Source organism: Varanus komodoensis, unplaced genomic scaffold (assembly GCF_004798865.1).
Source record: "Varanus komodoensis strain SLA01 unplaced genomic scaffold, ASM479886v1 scaffold6_1, whole genome shotgun sequence".
Classification (NCBI taxonomy): Eukaryota; Metazoa; Chordata; class Lepidosauria; order Squamata; family Varanidae; genus Varanus; species Varanus komodoensis.
In genome coordinates, this window is record NW_025336345.1 from 5,169,816 (window position 1) to 5,175,203 (window position 5,388).

Genomic DNA, 5,388 nt, shown 5'->3' on the forward strand with positions numbered 1-5,388 from the left:
CTGCAATCCAAGTCAAACCTTGAGCCTACAGATTTTGGCCTATGAAAGAAACAGAGGCATCAGGCATGAATTGGCTGGCAGAGATGCCAACAAAGTACAAAAGCCAGGGTTCAGTCCTAGGCATGTTTAGAAAGGAAAAAACCCACAACACCCCACATTCCCCAGAGTTAGTCATACTTAGACAAGACCCACTGCAATAAATAGGATTTAACTTTGCCACAAGTAATTTTGCCATTGATTTCAATGGGTCTACTTTAACTTATTCTGGATCCACTCCAAAACATTTTTCTTCTGCACTGGGGTGAACCTTTTTTTCCTTTGAACTAAAATTGCCCGTATTCCGGCAAAACTTAACAAAAGCTCGGATTCACAGCAAGGAAACTTACATTCTGTGCATGCAATGCAGCTATCTCAATTTTATGCTAATGGGCCCATTGAGTTTAGTTTTCCAATTGGACAGGCCTTCCAGGTGTGACTTTTTCCCAGCATGTTGCTTGTTTCTGGCAACACACCTATTAATAGCAAGAAGAAAGCTTGTGAACAGGAGAAGCAGTACAGGTGCAGAACAGGGGCAGGTGGTTTAAGCAGGAACTGGGAAGGACTGTAGCTCAGTGGGAGAACACCTGTGTTGGATGCAGGTATTGCTAGGTACAGCCCTGGCATCTGCACGCAGGGCTGGGAACACCCCTTGCCCAAAACCTGGAACAGCCATACTGCCAGCCTGTTCTGATAATACAATAAAGCCCCCACAGCTGCAGTTTCAGTGACCGTGGTTTCACTTAATCAGGGTTGACCACGGTCTGAAAAAAATAGAAAATTCCAGAAATACAGTAAACACTCGTAATTTAAATTGTGTGCCATTTTGAGCAATGCGATGAAATCGTGCGCAGTCCCACCCAGGATATTGTCTCTTTGTCCAGCGTATCCACGCTGCCTACGCTACACCAATCACTTAGCAGCTGCCTCAGTTGAGGGCAAGTACAGTACAATAAATAATTGGGAGAGCTAGAGAGCGCACTTATTGTGCCCAATTTATAAATTAAACTCAGATTAAATGGGTATGAATGGCAAGTATAGTTGTTTGCTGCTACCCGTGGCTGCAGGCGTCTGCTGGGGGGCTTGGAACCTATCCCCTAGGGGAGTCCTACAGCACTGGGCTCAAGGGGCAGCTCCAGAGGCAGCATTAGAGGGCAGCCCTGGGGCTGGAGCCCAGCATTTTTCATTATAGCCCTCCATGGCACAGAGGTTACTGGACTCACAGTACCCTGCCTTTCATCTGCAATCTGTCAGAGCAGCCCTCAACCTGGTGGCCTCAAAGCATTTTGACTTCGATGCCCATCCCTAGCCAGCATGGCTAATAGTAAGGAATGATGGGAGTTGTAGTCCAAAACATCTGCTGCTTGCCAAATCACAGGTTGGAGAAGGACCCAAAGCACAGATGCTCCATCCTGGACCAATGAAGCCTTCAACAGGTACAAGTGGGTATTCTTCATACATACATTTAATTGTTGTTAACCACCGAGAGCTTCGGCTATTGGGTGGTATGGAAATAAATAAATATAATCCTTCTACAGCCACAAAGGAGAGGGGCTGGGTGGGCTGGATCCAGATTTACTTAGAGCAGAGCCACTGGAGTCAATGGGTCTGAAATTACTCATGACCAACTCAAGCCCATCACTTCCATATGGACCTTCTTCAAAGTATGACATCAGGATGCAATCCAACAAATATTACAGACCTCCAGAATCCAAATTCTGCTCTGGATTCCGAGGATAACTGCAGTTCTCTTTCACAAGCAGTGCCTCCAGAGCCAGAAGGAGTTGTGCTTTTAGAAGCTGCACTTCAGAATTAACACGTGGGATGCAAAGCCATGTAGGATTGCTGCAGCAAATCCAGCTAAGGGTCCCAGAGCCCAACCCTTCAAAACTCACTTTGTGGGAAGGAATGTTGACCTCATCAAGTAGGCTTTTGCAGAAAAAAGTTCATGTTTCACACTAGCTGCACAACCCTATATATGTCAGTCCCTTTCAGCTCAATTGAGCTTATTCCCAAACTAAGCATGTGGGGTGTGTAGTCTTAATTGGACAGGATTTTTCCCCACAAGGTGTGGTAGCAGTTCAGATGGATTTAAAATTAGATTATAGACAAATCCAGCCTTTATTAGCCCCAATAGCTAAATAAAGCTTCCATATTAAGAAGCATTCTACCCCTAACTACTTGTTGCTGGGGACATCTAATGGGATAAAGCCACTATCCAAGTCCTGGTTGTGAGCTGCCTGGAAGCATCGTACCACTTATTGCTGGGAATGGGATGCTTGGACCAGATGCACCTTTCATTGGATCCAGCAGGACTCTTTCAAGTTTTAGCATTCAAGTGCTACAAGACTTTCAGCCACATTTAGACATAAGGGAGAATTTCACTACCATCGCAGCAGCTGTTCATTATATGGCTGCAGCAGCAGGAGAAGCTGCATCTGGGGCATTCTCTGCAGGCCTGCAAGATGGTGTCTTCTCCTTTGCCTGGCTGCACCCCATGCGGTGGTTTCCCACCTTTGGAGCACCTCCTTCCCAAAGGCTTTCACATTTCTTCTAGGGCTTAGTTCTTCAGATAAAAGCTTTGCTAAAATGAACTGGTGTTGTCAGTATGTTCGCCACTTCGCTTGCCTTTAGCTGTAACTTAACTAGGTTGCCCCCCTCCCCCCTCCCCAAGCTTCTCCAAAGCTGAACTGGGCCCTCAGGCTGAAACTGGTTTCCTAGTCCTGCCATAATGGGGCTTTCAAGAAAGGAGTGGATTTAAGTGTCTTCATATGAGACAAGAAGGATCTACAATTACCCCTCAAAACCATATACCATTTGGGAGTCTCTTGGGAAGGTGCCATACCTGGAAGCCTGGACAATGACAGCTAGCACCAAGACAAAATGTACAGCAAGACCTTTTTCTGAGAAAAGGTTGGAAGTAGTCTTTTTCTTATTGCCTCCCACCCCACACTCTAGACACAGAAAGCCACTTTGCAGAATTTTATACAAATCTGCTCCACAAATTTTGCGAAGCCATTTGCAACCACCTCTAGTTGGCCATTTTAAGTTTCCTGATACAGCAGCAGAAAAAGCAGCCGCAGCTCCTCCAGCCTGCCCTCGCCTGATCAGGGCATTTGCTTTCTCCTGCATGTTCTGTACAGCCCACCTGAAGTCCAGCGCTTTTTAGGTGGGTGTGTGGGTGGGCAGACACTGGGACTGAGAAGCAGCAGACAAGCGAATATGCACACACTCCAAGTCAGGACAACATAACAAGTGTGGAATGGGAAAACCCTAGAACAGACTGTTGTGTGTCATTGTAGTTGACAAACATAGCAAGTAACAATGATCAATCACCACGACTGAGTTCAGACACCATGACAAGCAACTGTGTATTTTTAAATCACTGGTTGCTTCTTGTGTGGTTTGAACTCAGTCATTCCTCAAGCAGAGACCCACAGCCCCTAGCACTCACCCCTGCTGGCCCTAAAGTAGGATCTTCATTTACAATGCATCTATTTATGAGACTGCTGAGCAAAGAAAACCCAAACAGTTTATTTTCTGTAGCTGACAATGCTTATTTTCTGAATTCAGTGCATGGAAGAAGCCCCACACTGGGGCGATCCTGCTGCAGGTGGTTAAAACGAATAACCTTCAATTATTTTAGAAGGAAGTCTGGGGCTGCTTAAGCTGTCCACGCCTTCCAAGTATTTGCAACGATACTATCAATCTACAAGGAACTGAGGGCACCAGTTTCCCTTTCTTCTCTCTGCATTTGGTTGGGCATCTCCTGATGAGCTTGACAGAGGCTCCAGAAGCAGGAAGATTTTTCAGAAGTGAAAAAGGGAGCAAGCTGTCTTCGGTTCTGTTGTCAGGGAAAAGGAAAGCTTCCATGATCCCTCACCTGATGGGAACTGTAGGCCAAAAATACTGGGGCCTCCATGACACCTAAGACACAACTCAGATCAGATGCAAGTGGAAGCTCTGACACATGCTCTTTCTACAAATGGAAATCAGTGATGGCAAGGAAACTTGGGGCCAGGCCTTTCATGCTGATGTCAAGAGTTTTGTCCATTGTGATTCAGGATGGTTATACTGCCCATCATGTTCTTTAGAATCTGGAATCTGTTCAGAAGGGAACTGTTTTTGTTTTGAAGGGGGGAAGAGAAGCAAATGCCTGTGCTTTGCCTCATGAGCAAGCAGAGCAAATTAAAACCATTGGGGGTGGGGGGTTGTTGTTATTGTTTGAAGGAGACGGAGGAGCCAGGCTAAATGGTATGTATGCACCTACGGTCATTTCCTATGTCTTTAGGGTGCAATCTTATGCATTCCGAGATGGGAAAGAATCCTACATCCCCCAGAATACTTTCATGTACATTTGGCATTATGGAGACATGTCCCAGTCAAGCTGTAATAAAAGTGTAAGCATTGCATTCTGGGACATGTAAGTTCCTCGGGCCCTGGCTGGCCAGCAGAACTTTCCCAGATGCTATTTTTGCCACCTTTGTAATGCAGTAACTGGCCTACATTTTCAAGGTATTTCATTGGGCAGTAGACATGAATGTCCTGATCGTGGGTTTCAGAGGACTAAAAAGGAGAGCATCCCACACATTTGCCTGAGAAACCATGCAACATTTGCCCTGTTCCCAGTGGCCCCAAACTCTACTAAGTGAGGGCACGGGCCCCCTTCACTCCACCGCCGGGCCTCCACGGGAGCAGCATCGGGGCCGTCGCACATTCTGCAGAAGCGCCCTAAACATACTGGGCTGCCTCTTGATCTCACCCTTGTGAGGGGGACCCTTGATGGAGCTGGAGCGGGTGCTCTGAGGAGTCATCACCATCTGCCGGCCATGCTCTTCAATCTGCTTCTCCAGATGCTTCTGAATGGCCATGCCCAGGACCTCGACCTCCATGGAGGCCCCATACACTTCCCACGTCATGCCCTTCTCATCCCAGCTGACCTCACGCACCGGCTCTGGCGCCTCTTCCTGGGCCCCCTTGACATGCACCTCAGGATAGGATGCTTGGGGGGATTTGGTCACAGGCGTCATGGGCCCTGTGGCCACTGACCGGGTCTCAACTGGGATGGACACCTGCATCTCCACATCTTTCTTAGCTGGCTTCTGCTCTGGGCTAGGACTCTTTAGAGAGGTGGGAGGGCCCAAGCCCCCCGTGTGGAAGCTGAAGGCCGTGGAGCCATCGGGTGGATTGATGGGGCTGATAGCTATCGACACCAGAGACACACGATGGCCAGCCTGAGTCCCAGCATCTTGCTGGGGAGGAGTGACTTCAACGGAGCAGGCCTTGGTCAGAACCGCCTCAGGTCTCATCTCCACATCCACCACAGGCTCCTCACTCACGGTTGCGATGGCC